General features: G+C 45.7%; 1 long non-coding RNA gene across 1 annotated transcript in view; it reads right to left on the bottom strand.

Moving 5' to 3' along the window:
* LOC138493145 (uncharacterized) overlaps positions 1-18,475 on the bottom strand; it is a 392,864-nt gene that overhangs the window by 217,734 nt on the left and 156,655 nt on the right. The window contains exon 2 of the long non-coding RNA XR_011276278.1: positions 4,305-4,467. This is a non-coding gene — a long non-coding RNA (uncharacterized lncRNA). The remainder of the gene's footprint in view (positions 1-4,304; positions 4,468-18,475) is intronic.

Here is an 18,475-nt window from a genome sequence, read left to right as displayed (position 1 = left end):
CGTCACTACCGTTATCTCCGGCCATGGTTGCCAAAAAAGTTCCCCTTTGAGAATATTCTCCGTGCAAGCCCACCATAGGAGACCTTGAGCCACTTTGGCCGGGACTTGTAGAAGATTTGACATCTCCCCTGAAAACTGGGACCAGTGAGTCCTGAGGGCCCACTCAAGGGATCTCATCCTCAATCTGGCCTCTGGCACCATGAAAATGCTGGATGCCATGAGGCCTAGCAACCATAGAAAGTCGAATGCTGGTAAATGTTGGGCATTTTGAAATTTAATTACCATCTGCAGAATGTGGTGAGCTCTCTCCTAGGAAGGTGAGTCTTTCCCTGAGGAAGTGTCCAGGATTGCTCCGATGAATTGGAGTTTTTGGCTTGGAATCATTTGTGACTTCTTGTAATTGAGGGAGAAGCCCAGACTGTATAAGAAGTGGCAGGTCAAGGCCAGATGTAAAAAATGAATGTCTAGTTTGAGGGTGGAAAGCCTTTTCAGGCAAAGAAGGTGGAATTTGTCTAGGCATCGGAAATGGCGTTGACTTGGGTCTTGGTATTAGAGAAGACCTTGATAAAGGCGTTGAAGGCGTTGATAGAGTAGACGCTGGCTTTGACGGTGTCGAAGGAAACCTTGATGCTGTCGAAGGAGGCTTCAATACAGCTACAGGTGTCGACATCATTTTTGTCATCGTTCTCGATGCTATGGTCGTCGACTGTGCCGAGTCGAGTTTTGGTTTTGACTTCGACGTCGATTCCTTTAGCCCCGATTTATACACCGGAGGCTTAGACTTAGAGTGAGGCGTCGGGGGAACTTTCCTGCGAAGACACTCTCGACGCTTTTTCAACCCTTGCGTGTTTGGATCTTGATTTTCCTCTGTCACTTTTAGAGTGAGTAGAGGCATGATCACCAAGCGGCAACTTCGAGGGGGTCTGGCCCGCTTTCTTGAATATTTTCAGCATCGAAGCCCTGAAGGCCTTGGGGAATCGTGCTTTGAAGGGTAAGTTATTCTACTCTCAGAAGAGGACGAGGAGGAAGAAGACCTATGATGTCGCTTTCTTGACTTTGTCGTCCAAGACGAGTAAGACTTCCTCGAGCGACTTTCCGATCTGGACATCCTCGACTCGTGACAAGATTTTCTACTGGATTCATCTGAATACTTTTGTCTTTTCGAAGACTTATATTTCTCCTCCCCCACCGCCAGCTTACTTCTGCGTTCCCTAAGAGCCTTATTCACATGACCTGACAGGACCCGCACTCATCAAACCGATGGTCTGGGCTGAGGCACCAGAGGCAATTCCGATGGGGGTCGGTAATAGACATCTTCCTGCCACACTTCAGACGTTTTTTTAACCCTGTCTTGGGTGTGGAGGGAGTTGAAGACGAAGACATAGTCGAAGAAATTCTTGATGCGACATTTGTAACACAAAGCAGTTTCGTCAGAAAAACGGAACTGAGGTAACGGGCGCTGCTCGAGCCCTTTATACAGCGGATGACGTCAACGCCCGACAGCGGCCCTCGAGGGACTTCGCCTCTGCGGTCTGGAACAAAGCGCCCCCTGGTGAAAAATGTTTCCGAAGCAGCTGAAGCTGGGATACGATTATCATAAAATAAGGAATACGTGGGAGGACACAATCCATTTGAAAATAGGGTACTTGTGCGTCAACTGTGCGCAAATCCGCCTTCATCGATTCATGCAATCGAATGCACAGTACTTTTCCTGGACTTGCGTGGAGTTCGTGCTGGCTCAGCACATCTGTGCGAGCCGTCAGGGGCCTTGAGCGAGACTCCAATCAGAGCATGGGCGTGGCTTGCACAGAAATCTGGGAAGGGGGAGTGTTAAGATGGATTTCTGAACTCTGACCTGGTGCGCAGAGGTTCAGAAGGCCAGCCTAGTTTCTTGGAACAGGGTAAGCTCTGGACAAGCCAGACCAATTAAGGAAGCTATGGCAGGCGGTCAAGACTAAGTCTCAGGAGGGGTGAGGGTGACTGAAAGACCTCAATGAGCACACAGAGCAAGGACACTTACAATTACTCCCAGACAGGTGTATATATAACAAATATAAACACATTTATTACAAAGCCTTTGTAACTCAACACACAGTAAAAGAATCACAGCAATCTTACTAAACCAACACAACACAATCAATATAAAATATATACAAGACCATTGGGGTCTAAAGGGTTAGAGGCACGAAATATATTCACAACCTAGAGGGGAAGGAAAATAGGCAGTGCAGATAGTCTTTAGTCCCCTTCAACATCAAACACCCAACTAACTGAGAGGCAGTCCAAACTCTAAGAAGAGAGGAGCCTTATGCTCAATAGTACATGTAGTGCAGGCAGACGCGGTTCTTCCAATGGGCAATACGGGGTCTCTTCAGGGGTCTCTAGCAGCTCAGGAAGGTGGGTGAGGCGATGAAGAATAGATTCCCACTATTCGAGGAGGGCCTCCACTTGAAGGCAGAGGTGATTCCAAGGTTCGGGAATAATTTGCTAGTTCGCACTAGCAGTGGAAAGGAGAGGGACCTCCAGGGGCCACTTGTGCGTAATAATGGATGGAGGTGCTAGGGGCCAATGGTTAGGGTTAGGTTTACTCACTGACCCAGGCGCACTCCGGACCAAACTTCGCTAGTCGAGTCCACTTTGGTTGCGGGTTCCACTGCAGCATTATGACGGCTCTGTGGCTTTCAGTTCCGAAGATACAGTGAGGATTCCCAAAAGGGACAGTGGCAATTTCTCCGCTCCTGATGGATGGATCAGGCCAGTTTCACTGCAGCAGGAGTCAGGGGCAAGAGGGTCACAAATGCAGCGCACCTGCAAAGATCGTCGCCATGGCTGGGCAACACAGTAACCGTGTTTACTCTGGTCCTGGCGCACTCGTCTCACTTCAGACCTGGGAATGTCAAGTGTTCGAAATCCGGTGTGAGGGTGCCGGGGACACATTGCATGGGGATCCCATGCAATGTTTGAAGGGTGCATGTATTTGCTCCCGCGGGAGCACGCAAAGGTAGCTGATCTGGCAGTTTCCTGCTTTGCGTGTGGGCGTGTGGCAGTGTTCCAGCCTTGACTTGTGAATATGGTTACTTAGCGCAAACAATTCCATGAACACGCGTGGCGCGCAGATTTACTTAATCGCGCAGGCTCATGCAGTAGCCTTTTCGGCACGCAGCCCTTGCGTGGTTTGTGTGTGCAATTCCATGACTGGGCCCCTGTGTGTCCCTCCTCATATGCCTCATTCCTCGTTATATGTAATAAAATGCAATAGTTTTGGCTTAGATGTGTCGCAAGAGACACCTAATAGCCCAAACTAAAAATGAACGTCTTCTCTCTCTTGTTGCACTTCTTCCAGGCTCTCCCGGTGCAGGTCCCCCCTGTGTGAGCTTAAGAATTTACAAAGTAGAACCGTTAATCTGAAATTGGGGACACTGAGGATAAATAGGTGAATGCTAAGGCACCCAAAAGATAAAGGACGACTGGGATGGCCATATATCATTCAATAATATACAGCATTGTATTTGGGACTTTCAAAGAGTAGATGAAACCAGAGGTAGATGTCAGTGGGTTCATATGAAACAGGCTGCAGCAGGACCTCAAATATGACTAGTTGGGATGTGGCTGCAAACTGCTTTAGTGTAACCGCGTTTTCCTCTCCTGTCTCCCTGCTCTTTCAGAACTCAAATGGCTACACATGTTGTGTTTGTCTGATATGGGCTTGTCCTGAGTCTGCAGGAACGTTGTGTTAGATTAAAATAGTCTTTATGGGATTGGGCAGCATCAGAAACCCAACTGTACCATGGGAACCGACCTTCGTTCTTGGTTGGGCGCCGCAACGTACGTGAATTTAAAGGAGAGTGTGGATGGAGAGGGGCAAAAGTGGGATTAATGTGTTGGGCTTTGAATGCGTTTATTTGCATATAAGTCCAATTGTGATGTTAACACTTTTGTCTATGCATTTCCTCAATGATACTGTTTGGAAAATGAATAAATAAATGAAATATGCCAGACAGTAAATGATGGCATTAGGCAACAGGAGACGAGGAGACACACTATGGCCAATATAAGCACGGATGATAAAGTAAATGACAGATTGTTCACATTATTTTCATAGCGTTACTGTACTTTAAAAGTAGGTAACTTATTGGTAACAAGTCATCAATTCAATGAACATTACAACCATGAAACCACTAAATCCCGACACTCAAGAATGTGGTCTTGTAGGGACAATACTTCCCCCAATTTATTTGGAGCTACTATTGGGCATAGTGCACAGAACCAACCTGCAAAGGACAGAAGCACTCTTCACGACTTACCTTTCCATCATCACATTTTGTTCCTGTGGTTACCATTGAAAAACTCTCCCCAGGCCCTTCAATGGGGACTAAAACTTTGCAACCACCAAAAACGACGACAGTGGCATCGGCCGGAAGTGTTGAGGATCCTCCTGAGCAGAAAAGCTTGCCGCACGTTCTGTCTCTAAAGAAATGGAATAAAAGGACACGTTGTTTATTACTCCTGTAGGCAGCAGAAGACTTTGTGATGGAGCATGTCTTTGAAGCCTAAACTTTACTTGTAAATCATCAATCGGCTGCTTTTGAAATGCTAGTTTAAGGCTCCGCAATTCTTGCTTAAATGTCTAGATTGAATTTATTCTGATGCCATCAACATCCACCCTGGAGTACATACACAGTTCAGTGATCCTGTTGCCGGTTGGCAGTTGACAACCTTTGATTCAAATAGGCCTTCATCACATTATGTTCATAAACAACTGCTTGGTTTCTTTCAGTGCACTAGAAAGTCAGACCGGTTCAATATTATGAAAGCTAAAAAGAAAGAGAATGGTGTGCATTGCTCTAGACAGGGGGCCAATACTCGCCAGTATCAATGCATGTCTTATGTAATAATAATAGTAGTTTCAGTAAAACATCTAGCAATCGCTCCATCCATGTACTGATATACCAAATAGTTTAGTAGATAGATGCTCGTCATCACTCAGAAAAACACTGGCACGGATGTTGAGTAAAGTTCCTTTCATTTTGAAAGTAGATCATGAATGAAGAATTCATTTTAATTTGTTTCTAGAGCATGCAAACAGAATCCGAACAGCCATCCTTTCTCTCCAAGAAATTCATCTTATGCATACACCACTCGCAAATTAATCAATTTGGAGCCACAGGTATTTTGATCACCATCCAGAATAATAGAAATTCAACCAAACCAAATGTCAGTACATGTGGCCATTGCCACTGAAATCTATAAACTAATATCAAAAGAGAAAGTGTACAGTTGCAGACGAGATTAATCCTTGCTCAATGATAACTATTGAATACATACAATCTAACATACATAGAAGCAAACATAAATGTTACCAGCACATGGACAGTCTGAGATGAGCCGAAAGCTCAAACAGGGGGCAAGACAACTAGTTATGTTGCAGAAAAGTGGAACCCTGTTGTTTTGAAGAGATCGACGTTAACAATTTCTGGAAACAGGAGGTTGCTTACGGGCAATGCCATTCAGAGTTATCTGTGGCATACCCATTAGTCTGCAGGGTCCAATCTGGTACAGATATCAAGCCAAGCACATCGGATAGTCAGTATAACGCTTTTGTGCTCCACGTGTCCAGTTCGGTGGACAGGGACCCCAAAGGAGATGCTAAATGTGCAGCATCTCTCTTACTGTGAGAGATCTGCAATGAACATATAGATATATATTCCTACCCCTGTCCCTGCAGTGCTTCTGATTGTATGGGGTCCCTGACCCCTCTTCCCAGCCTGTAGGTGAGTTACTCATTCCAGCCCTCCTCAGAACTCCCTCTGTTGCCTGCTAGATGTATGAAGGATCAAATTAGGATAGGTGCCTCAATGTATTGGGCTTTGGTGCGTTGTAAAGTGTGTCCCTTCAATACATAACCCATGGGAGCCAGGTTCTAGACAACTTCGATAACAAGTTATCTAGGGTGGCTGGTGTTTTCTCGGCAGCCCAAATCTCCCTGACCTTTCTTCACCATAGGTTTAGGCAAGGGTTAGGAGGGCCACCATCAGTAACTGCATAGTTAAAAATGAACCCTCCCCGTGTTGAATGTATCTGCAGTGACGAATCTAGCACTATTGTCATTGATCCACTTGAGGAAAGCTTCCCTTACATGGCCAGGGAAAGGCAGAAGCTACCTGACTCTGACCCTGGGGGTGGCTATCAGCGGGAGGACCACGTAGGATGAACTCCTGAGGGACAGAACAAAAGCATTAGCTCAGAATAATCCTTCCCCTGTATCTCTTAGTAACACCCATTTTCCTTTTCGACATTCTGGTATAATATATTGTAATGTTAAGATAGAATCTCCAATCATAGACCCAGATAAACTGGCAGTTAAAATCCCACTTGATATCCACATGTCTTTTCAGCATACCTGTACAGCTTACTGTATTGCGGAAGAAGAAAACCCAGGTTTTTCCAATCAATTGCCCTATATGCCACCCCCATTTTGAGGAAAAGAGATGGAGTAATCAAGATGACTGGATGCAGTAAACCAATGATCCATTCTAGTCTTGGGAGAAAGCTGGCCAATGCCCAGAAGTTTAAAGTTGACACAGCTGACCAGCAAGAAAGAGAGTAGCAGCTGTGAGAGAGACGGCTGAAAGAATGGCAGCATCAGGGGCTGTCGGCGGGTTGTGAAAACGATGAACAAGACGCCAGAGACAAGAGAATTGTTAGCAGCAGCGTGGAGGCGAGAGAAGATGGCGAGGGAAGAGACTGTGCCGAAAGTAACCTGCCCCCTGGTGACTGGGAACCGTGGAAGGCACCCAGAGTGAAAGAATCTAAAAGAAAGGCCCAGGCAAAGTCCCTGCTGTCTGTGGCAACTTGGAGACCTGGCAACTGGTGATTTTAAATCTCCAAGGAATGGGTTTTTCACTCTGCATACCTGGTTGTGAGAGCTGCGTATTGGTTTGCATCTCACTGCACAGCCATGCAGTCTTCAATTTGGCGGCCTTCTCCTCTGGTGTGATTCCTAGCGTTCCCACTGCTAGGGCTGTGTGATGTTGTGTGCTCCAACCTCCCGATTCGGTCAATCCATCTGCAGGACATACCTACATCACTTCCTGCCTGGGTGAAGCCAAAGCGAAGTCAGGCAAAGTCCCTGTTGTCTGCACCTGTCCGGGGATGGGAGCAACAGAGAGCAGGTCTTATCAGCATTGCCATCTGCCTACACAGTTAATCTCCCACCGCGGCTCATGCCTGCCTGGCCTGTTCTTCCATTGCCAGCATGGCCATTGCGCTCATTTTATGGTCATCTCAGTCTCACGCTGGTTACCTTCTTCCATGCTTTGACCATAAACGTAATGTCACCAACGGTTTGTCCGGATGTCGCACGATTCACCTCTTCTGGGAACTACTCGAATCTCATTTACCCTCTTGTACTGCTAAACCCATCTGGTTGACTTGGGCTTATGAATGCAAGATCTATTTGTAATAAGTCCTCCTCAGTTCTTGACTTATTTCCAAGACTCAATTTGCACTTTATCTGCATTACTGAAACTTGGATCCCCTCATATAGTACTACCATCCCTGCTTCTTTGACTACTTCCCGTACTTCTTTTTGTCATATGCCGTGCTCCTCTGCTCACGGTGGATGCATTGGCATCTTATATCATTCATGTTTCACAACTGTTCCTTCATCTCCTCTCCCTAGTTTTTCTTCCTTTGAATTCATAAACCACTTTTTCTAAGCCTTACTCTATTTCATTCCTACTTATCTATCGCCCATGTGGGGCAGTTGGTCCATTTTGTGGACACATTGACAATCTTCTTTCCATTAATTTTCAGTCTACTACTCCTCTTATACTTTTAGGAGATTTTAATCTTCATCTTTCTTATATTCACTCTTCTCTTCAGTTTCTGTATACTCTTGATGTTTACTTTCTTTCTCCGCTTTCTACACCATCTTCTCACATTTCTGGTTCTTGTCTTGATTTTATTTTATTTCCTCCTCTTTGTCCAATTAATCTGTCTCATCTCTCCTTGTTCATCTTTCTAATCACCATCTTCTTTCTTTTTCAATTTTTCCCACATCACCAGTCTCATCTTCTTCTTTTCCTTCTTCTCTTCCATTTCATCGGCGTGATCTGTGAAGTTTTGATACCCCACATTTTGTCTCATCATGTATCTCTGCCTTACTTTATCATTCTACATTTGCAGCCTTGTCCGCTGACAAGGCAGATTCTGCTCTGTTTTCTTCACTTTCTTCATCTCTTGATGCTCTCTATTCTACTGCTTTTTTCGACCTATCTCGGAAACCTTCACAGCCTTGGTTTCCCACCCACCTTCAATCCATGCGCTGTGTTCTCCGTCGCCTTGAGAGGCGCTGGCTTACATTTAAGTCTATGGGTGATTACAACTCATATTCATCATATCATACCTTTTACGATGATTGTCTTCTTTCTTCTAAACTTTCAATTTTTCTGATCTTCCTCATGCACAATCATCTCATCCTAGACGTCTCTTCCAAACTCTCTCTCATCTCCTTTCTCCTCCTACTCCAGACTAGTCAGTCAATTATACTCTATCAGCTTCTGACATGGCTTTATTCTTTTCTTCAAAGTGAGATCTCTCTGCATTACCATCAATTCTTCTTCTTCTACAAAAATAGTACATTTCCCTCTCACTTCGCTCCCTACTGCTTCGATTTCTTGTTTTACACCTATTACTAATGAGGAGACCTCCCTTTCACTGACTTGGGCTCATCCCATTATTTCACCCACTGATCCTATTCCGTCTGTCCTTATTCCTAAAGTCTATCCCTCTCTCCTTTCTTACCTCATGTCCTTTTTCAATATTTGTCTCCTGACCTCCACTTTTCAATCATCCTTCAAACATGCTTCTATTATTCCAATTCTAAAAAAGCCATCTCCTTCTAACTTTCATCCTATTTCTCCATTACCTTACCTTTCTAAACTACTAGAACGTTTTGTCGACTCTCAAGTTTGTACTTTTGTGTCTTATACCTATATTCTTCCCCGATTTCAGTCAGGATTCCGTCCTTTGCATTCTACTGAAGCGGCTCTTCTATCAGTTCTGAATTCTTTTCTTACAGAACGTTATTCTAAGCACTCCTCTCTTCACATTTTGTTAGACCTATCCGCTGCATTTGACACAGTTGATCACTCACTTCTACTAACTTCCCTATTATCCTTTGGTTTTTCTGGTTCTGTTCTTTGCTGGTTTAGGTCTTACCTGTCCCATAGGACATTTTCTGTTAGCTGGGCCGGGACAACATCTGACTATCTCTCTCTTGCAAACGGTGTCCTGCAGGGATCTGTTCTTGGTCCTTTTCTTTTCTCTCTCTATACTTCACCCTTGGCTGAAGTGATTTCTTGTTTTGGTCTTCCACATCATTTCTATGCTGAGGACACCCAGCTTTTTCTGTCTTTCTCTTACTTTTTATCCAATGTACACAATCAATTGTCTTCTTGCCTACTTGCTATTAAATTATGGATGTCCTCTCATTATCTTAGACTTAATAATGCTAAAACTGAATGTCTTTTGTTTCTTTCTAACACCATTCCTTCTCTTCTACCCCCTCCTTTTATTTTATTCCCTCTGCCTCTCAGCTTCCTATTTCATCTACTGCTCGTAATCTGGGACTTTACCTTGACACTGTTCTATCTTTTAAACACCACATTTTTATATCTTTGCGCGCCTGTCGCTTTCACCTATATAACATTTGAAGAGTCTGGTCCTTCTTGACTGTTGATGCTACTAAGCTACTGATATCTTCCTTAATTTTCTCACACATGTCTTACTGTTCTACTGCACTCTTTGGTCTTCCACTTGCTCGACTTGCTCCTTTGAAATCTGTTTTTATTGCCTCTGTTTGTGTACTTCTCGGTTTGGCTCTACACAATTCTATTTCTTCTGCTCTTTTCACTCTTGGCTGTCTCTCTTTTCAAGCTCAGCACAAATTAAATTTCTTGTGTCTCGTATTCAAATCTCTTTATGGTCTTGCACATGACCATCTCTCCTCTGTGGTTTTGTTCTATACTCTGTCTCGTTCTCTCCGCTGTAGTTCTCAATTTCTCTTTGTAGTTCCTCATCCTCCATGTGCGCAGTCACGCTTTCGCACATTTACTCTTTTTGCCCGTTTACCTTGGAATGCGCATCCTCTACATTCTATCTCTGTCTTTTCTGTCTTTCGCAAATTGTTGAAATGTCATATACCCCAGCATGGTTGATATAATTGACTGTTTTTGCTAAACCTCATATTAATGTACCTTGTTGATGCTATGTACAGTGCTTTGGATTAAGGCGCTATATACATTTCAAATAGCCCTCATTGACCTAAAGACCCAAATAGATAAGCTGAGAGATAAGGGAAAGACAGCACTCCTCCTCCTACTTGATCTCTCAGCTGCATTCGATCTTGTGGACCACAAGGTCCTATGCAGACACTTGGATTCAGCAGCTAATTTTTCTACCGAAGCCATCAGATGGATAGAATCCTTTCTGAGTGAGAGAATGTTAGGCAGAATCCTGTGCAGTTCCCTTAGGGAGCAATACACAAGATTAGGACTACAGCAGCAATAAATCCCCGTTGGTATCAGTCTGTACCACAAAGATTTAGTTGGTAGCTGTGGCTGAGCAGTCAGACTTATCTCAAGAGGGAGATGAGCAGTATTCAGGGTTTACACAATAGGCCTTCAGTACTATGGCACAAGGAAACACTGACCAAAGCTTTGTAGTAAAAAGTAGTTATATATTTATTTTACACACTTCTAGATAAGACACATTTATCACAGTCATCAAGCAAGTTAAATTAAGTCAAAGGAAAAATATACACACTCCCAAGTTAAATTGTAGACCAAGTGAACCAGAATGAAAACTGAGCAAAACGGCACAGTGAAAACTACACACAGGGGATCCTCTAACAATTCCTCATAAGGGAGAGAAAGCACAAGTTATATAGAAATAGGTTCTTACACACCCAAGCAACACTTCCCATACGTTTGTGGACCAGTTTCAGCAAGACAGTGTATCAGTATATCAATATTTAAATGAAAACTGAGCAAAATGGCATTTCACAAGGTTTAAAGTTGGGAAGGAAAGGGTAGTTAATAGAAATAGGTGCACCACACAGTTCTAGCTGAGAATCAATATAAAGAAGGCAGGTCTAACAAATGTGACCAGAGTCAGTAGGCCTGTGCCACAGTCAGTTGGTACAGGGCAAGGGCCCAGGAGCAAAATGTTCTTGTAGCTGCAGTCAAGTCTTTGGTTAACGAAGTGGAAAAGGTGGATGCAGAAGTTGAAAAGACAATGTTAAGAGAGGGGGGCGGCCAACCCGACAGGTAGGTAAAGGATTTAAAACACCTTTAGTGCTACTGCGAAGAAAGGGCAGCCTGGTGGAACAATGTACCTTTAAATGAAGAAGTGGCTCCTGCGGTGGCGGTTGTTCCTAGTAGTTCCTACAGTTCGGGTGATCCAGCAGAGGAAGAGAGGCTCTCGTCGTGGAGGAAGGTTCGAGTTACTGCACTACCCAGGGATGAAACCAGCCGTGGTGCTGCCCGACGAATAAAAGGTACGCTCCTTTAAATCGCAGTCCGGGTGGACTGGTGCCTGGCTATCCTGCCTCTGAGTACAGGGTACGAGATTCAACCAAGGAAGGTCCGGGAAGGCGATTGGCAAACTGGTTGGCCCCACCAGCTCAAGGGAAGAAGCCTCTTGCAGGTGAAGATCTTCTCTCGTTGTGTGGAGAAAAGTGGTGTAGACGCTGCAGCAGGGCTTCACCGGTGGTTCAGTCGTTGCAGATGTCTTTGGCTTCTCTCCTCTTCGGCTTCTTAGTTCCAGTGGCAACGTCTTGCTCTTCCAGTCCTCAGGACCCTGCTTTTATGCAAAAAGATCCCCATTCATACAGCCTAGCTGTCACTCACACAGTGGAGTGGTCATCTTGGCGGGAGACCCTCCAGCCTATCAGGATAGAGTGCGACATGGGTTGCGAGGCAACCCTGTCCAGGGGTCCTACTCCCCCTCCCATACAATGGACCCACCCCAGACTCAGTGGTGCCGAAAGGTGTACTGTACAACATACTTCGCCGTCTAGCACCATGTTAATGCACACAGCAGTCGCGGACTATGTGTCTGGTCACGGACATCGGGTGGTATCCAACCTGCTCAGAAAGGCATGGGCTCTCTTATATAGTGGTGCCATTCATCAAACACAAGGAACATATGCAAGCAGCAGCATGTACATGGATTCGAAGGTAAAATAGAGTACGTCTGCAAAATGTGTAATTAAGAAGGAAACAGCACAAAGGCATAAGGAGTACACCATAACGGAGTGCACCAACAACAAAGTGACGTCTCCCTTCAACAATCTTACCTCACTGCTACTGTGCATGGGATCAAAGAAGGAAGGGCCAGAGTAAGGACGGGAAATTACTAAGAACAGAACATTACTGCAACGTAGCAAGCACAGTACATTTTGTCTGATAAATGGGCAGGCCGGAGGTTGCAGCGGAGAGCGTATGGCAGCCTACTGCTCCGTGGCTTGCCAGGCTCATAATGTCCTGAGCGGGAGCTGCCGCTTGTGATCTCTCGGCCCCTCCCACGGGACTTCCGCCGGGACCTGCCCAAGATCCTTTACTCTATCACCCACAATCAGCACTGTGCATCTGTCCATCTCTACCAAACTCATTACATAGAGTGTATAGGGAAAAAGTAGTACTGCCCCTTCCTGTGAACCACACCCTTAACACGTGATTCCACAATTCCATTTGCATGCCCACCATCATAAGAATGGCAGGCTGTGGTGCATGCGCATTCCCAGCTACAGTGAGGGCTATACCCCAGTAAAGCAGAACCAGTCCTTCTCCCCTCTGCACTGTTATTCTTCCAGCTGTCGCTCATCGAGTACTGTGAAAAAATCATGCATACATGCAGCAATCACAGGCAAGAACTCTGCATCCAACACTATCATTTCTGTACAGCACTGCATATTTACCATTCAACACTCTGAGAACACGTCGCATGTGCTCCCAAAACACCTTTGGTACTAAGGTCTGCCAACTAATCTACAATGTCAGCATCCAAAACCATCCAGAGTTGCACCCATCACATCTTTGACCATGCACACAAGAGTCTACTGCTTGGCCACACACAGCACAAAATAATGTAGCCATGCATGTGAACATGTGGCCAGAAACCACAATCCACAAACGTAAATTAGGCAGTAGCACTTCTACCCAACCCCAGCAACATAACACAACAATACATGGAAACATGTAAGAGTCAGAACATTCCACAAGCATACCACTGCCTCCATCACCCCTACCCACTTCTATTCACAAAGTATTATGTCACTGGCAATCAAACCACACAATCGTCACAACATTGGGCCTACACCCAGGAAGCTACACAAACCAGAATCTCCAAGCACATACAAGATTCACTTCAACCCTACCCTCTTCTATACTGACAGTGTTCACACACTGCACCCAATGGGCACACTGCAAGACTTTTCTCTGCACAATCAGCAGCCATACACCGAATACCGTAGGATGTTGGCACATTCACCACAACCATGGAACCAATAATATGTGCTTGGCAGCACACTTCTGGTGCTCTATGAAGAGTAAAATGTGCTCGTCAACCATTCTGTAAAGGTGACCACCCTCTGAGAGATGCAGTGAAAACTGCATTGCTGCAGTGAGTGTGGTGAAGGCTTTGGCTTTTGGGTGCATGCCCTACAGCCTACAGCCTTTGGCCATGTACCGAGTAGTCTAGGCCTTGGCCACACCCACCGCAACATAATCCAGCCTGCATGGCAACATGACACCAACTACCACACTCCACACACGTACCACAGCCACCGGCACTCCTACCCAACCTCCACACTGTTATACAGCTATGCATAGTACGATGCACTGTTTTGCAGAATCTACAAACTTAACACAGCCTCTGGCACCACTACCCACTTTCATTCACATACGATGGTGTTACTGCCAACCGAACCAACCAACACTATATGCATGTCAGCTGGCTTCTGGTGCTGTAGCAAGTCTAACATGTGCTCCACAACCATTCTTTAAAGGTGAGCACCCTCTGACAGATGCAGTCTAAACAGCATTGTTGCAGTGGATGTGGGCAAGGCCTAGACTTATGGGTACATGGTCTACGGCCTTCGGCCATGCACCCAATGGTCTAGGCCTTGCCCACACCCATCGCAATGTAGTGCAGCCATACATGTCAACATGCGCCCAAGCACCACACTCCACACACATACCACAGCCACCGCCACTGCTACCAAACCTCCGTACCATAATACAACTATGCATGGAAACATGCAACAGTTATCAGAATTTACAAACATACCACATTCTCCGGCACCCATACCCACTTTAATTCCCATAGTATGGTGTTACTGCTAACCAAACCAAAACAATGTTCACAACACTACCCCTGCTCCCAGCACTCTATTAGGTACACTAAAGCAATAGCTCATAGTGCAGTACAGTAGTCAGCACTCCACGCGATGGACACTATGCAATCTGCTGCACTATGCAGTTTGCCCTTAACCACTTCTATGCACACACTAGTTAATTATTGCACCCACTTCACACACTGCAGTATCCATGCACATAGAAGATGTTCTTCAACCCTACCCTCTTCTGTACTGACAGCATTCCAACACTACTCAGTGCACACACTGCAGAACTGTTCACTTTATTAGCTGTAGCCATGGAGAAAGTTGTGTAGGATGCGCTAAGAAGCGCCACACCCATGGAATGAACAATGTAGCAATGTTGACGAACCACACGCAGAAGCCAACAATGTGAAACCTAATTGCAACCACGGCACATAGTTGTCTGAACAAGTCCTCCATCCGTGCATTGAATGGGCTACGACCTTACCACATGCAAAATACTGCAGTACACGCTACCTTACAATGTTCATGTCATGTGCAATGAACTCCCCTTCTGCAGTTGAGCTCCCACCAGTCACCACGGAAAGAGGTCTGTGCACCAGCTATCGTGCCGTAACAAGGCCTGCCTGATTCAGCACACATGGTAGGCGGCTATGCAGACACCCGTGAAGTGGCGCTGTCTGCGCGGATTCAGCAGGCACATCAATGTCTTCGTCCACCTACTGACATATCTCAAATGAATCACTTCTCACTCCTACACCCTTTCCATGCCTTCCTCCCAACACTACATAGCGTAATATATGTTTTGCTATGCACTCCCCATCTGCTATTCAGTTTCCAACAGTCAGCACGGTAAAAGGTTGCGGCACAATCTATCGTGCCGTAATGAACACTGCCTGCATTTACCACACATGCTACTCGCCTGTGCAGGGACTGGCGAATTGGCGCAGTACGCACAAATACTGCAGGCACGCCACCGTCTTTGTCCACCTAATAATCACACATATCAGATGATCCACTTCTCTCTCCCCCACCCTTTCCATCCCCTCTTCCCACCACCACATGCCGTACATTATGTTTGTCCGTCCCTTTCGGCGCTGCACTGTCCTCCGATACACCATAGTGGTGTTTCTCAAACACTTTGATGCACAGCACGCTTCTCTCCAGCCAACTACCAGCCCTGTACACAGTTCGCCGCCAGCACGGCATACAGCAAGGCAATGAGCCTTCTGTCCGCGGAGCAAACAAGGAAATGGATCCGCGGAGTGGAGCTAGATATCACTTATTATTTGAGACGTACATTTCAGTGATTTGCAACAAAAGTACTGGTCCGATTTCCACCAAACACACAAAGCAAGCTTTCTGACCCAAGCCCCCGCTCCTGCCACAAATGTGGTGCAAATCCATCCAGCCGTTCGGGCTGTAGCCGTGCGCAAAGTTTTCACCCATTCAGTCTATGGAAAAAAGAACAAGTTACTTACCCAACTGGTGACGTTCTTTCGACAGGATGTTCCTCCAACGTATTCCTCATCTTAGATATTCGTCCAGCTACGGCTGCTTTGGAAAAATAATTCTCGGCAGAGGGCGCAGTGCGTTGATGGCGTCGAGTCGATGTCCCTCGAGGGCCTCTGTCGAGGGTGACGTCATCGGATATACAAGTAGCACGCGCTGCGCCCGTTGGCCTAAGTTCTGTTTCTCCCCCTCTTGTCTGTGTTGATAGTTAGTGTAGGTAGGCGGGAGTCGGCCTTGCAAGAGTTGAAGTAGTAAATTCTACAGAGGGATGGGATGGGAGGGTGATGAGGAATACCTTGGAGGAACATCCAGTTGAAAGAACGTTACCAGTTGATAAGTAACTTGTTCTTCGAATGGATTGTGTTGTCCAACGTATTCCTCATCTTAGACTCCCAAAGCAGTGTCAGAGTTTGGAGGAGGGAGTAGAATTTGTACATTTCATTATTTTTTTTTATAGTGCTGAATATAATACTGCCTTACCAAAGGCAAGCTCTTTAGAGTGGGAAGCATCTAAGCTGTAAAACCTTGTGAAATTATGTATTGAGGACCGAATCGCTGCATCACAAATCGACTTAATGGGCACGCCACTTTGAAGGGCTGTTGAAGAGGCTATACCTCTGGTTGAGTGGAACCTCAAGCCTTCCGGCGGGTCTTTACCAGCCAATCTGTAACATTCTGTAATGCAAAGTATGATCCATCTTGACAAGGTCTATTTAGACACGGCTTGACCCAATTTCCTTCCAGTATAGCCAATAAAGAGTTGATCATTAACTCTGAGCTTGGAGAAACTAGAACTATAATAGCTTAACGCTTTTCTAGGGTCCAGTCTGTGTAGTCTTTCTTCCTCCTTACTGGGATGCGGCAGAAGGTAGAAAGCCGGTAGAATGATTTTCTAATCCATCGGAAGTCGGGTACGACTTTTGGCAAAAAAGAGGGTTGAACCATTAGAACAACCTTGTCTTTGTGGAACACAGTATAGGGTGGCCTGGAAGATACTGCCTGCAACCCCCACACTCTTCATGCAGATGTTAATGCAACCAATAAAATGGTCTTGAAGGTTAACAACCTCAATGCACATGTTCGCAAAGGTTCAAAACGGGCACACATCAAAAACTTTAGAACCAGATTATGGTCCCAAACTGGGCCTTGAAAAGAAGAAGGTGGGAACACATAGTGAGCCCTTTTAGGAATTGAATTATCAAAGGAATTTTATAATAGGAACACTCTTACTAAGATCGCTTACAAATTGAATGTGCTGCCAAATAACCTTTAATGGTTCCAACATTGAGACCCTTATGTGCCAGTGATAAGAGGAAAGATAACACCTTTGGGATTGGACATAGAAAAGGATCAAAATTCTTTTCCCTGCACCAATTGCAAAACTTGTTCCAATGGCAATGGTACAGAGACTTTGTTGCTGGCCTTCTTGCCGAAAGCAACAGCTCCATGACATCATCCGGGAGGTCCCATATCCTTGTATCTCAGCCTTTCAGATATCAAGCATGAAGGTTGAAAGTGTTGGCCTTTGGATGGAGAACCTGTCCCTCCCTTTGCGAGAGATGATTCTCTCTCTGAGGAAGACGAATTGGAGGACAGATGGACATATCTAGAAGGTCTGGGTACCATGTTCTCCTGGCCCAATCTGGGGCAATAAGGATCATGCGGTTTCCGAACCGTCTCAACCTCCTGATGCCTTGAGGAATGACGGGGATCGGAGGGAAAGTGTATAGCAGTGGGGAATCCCAATTCACCACAAACGTGTCTCCTAGAGCTCCTCTTGGAGAATATTCCCTTGAGCAATACCTTTCGCATTTTCGATTGATCCTGGTTGCAAACAGGTCTACTTGAAGGGTTCCCCAAAGGGCGAAGATCTCTTGAAGGACTTACTGCGCTAGTTCCCACAAGTGGGACTCTGTGCTCTGCCTGCTCAGAGCGTCTGCCCTTGGCTAGGTGAACTGCCGATAAGGAGATTCCTTCTCGAATTGGCCAGTGCCAGAGCTGCATTGCCTCTCTGCACAGAGGTAGTGACCCTACACCTCCTCTTTTGTTGAGGTAATGCCTGGCCATTGTGTTGTCGGTCATAATCAGGACATTCTTTCCTCTGACGGAGGGCAGGAAGGCCTTCAGTGCTAGTCTGATTGCCCTCAGCTCCAAAAGGTTGATGCGTAGTTTGGACTCCAATGGAGATCGATGACCGCTGACTGTCAGATCGTTGGCATGAGCTCCCCACCCTGTGAGCAAGGCGTCCGTCGCTACTGTAATCTCTGGCCATGGTTGCCAAAAATGTTCTCCCCTCAGAATATTTTCCTTGCAGGTCCACCACAGAAGATCTTGTTGAACTCTGCTTGGAATCTGAAGTAGGTCCATCATCTTTCCTGAGAACTGGGACCATTGAGTCTTTAGAGCCCATTGAAGGGATCTCATTCTCAGGGGTGCTTCTGGCACTATGAAGATGCAGGTTACCATGAGGCCCAGCAACCTCAAGAAATCGTAGGCTGGAAGATTTTGGGCATTCTGAAATTTGGAGACCATCTGAAGAATTCCTTGAGCTCTCGTTTT

This window comes from Ambystoma mexicanum, chromosome 10 (assembly GCF_040938575.1).
Source record: "Ambystoma mexicanum isolate Mex_15411 chromosome 10, UKY_AmexF1_1, whole genome shotgun sequence".
NCBI classification, from domain to species: domain Eukaryota; kingdom Metazoa; phylum Chordata; class Amphibia; order Caudata; family Ambystomatidae; genus Ambystoma; species Ambystoma mexicanum.
The sequence above is the reverse complement of the archived record's forward strand: the minus strand, read 5'-3'. Positions and strand labels throughout refer to the sequence as shown.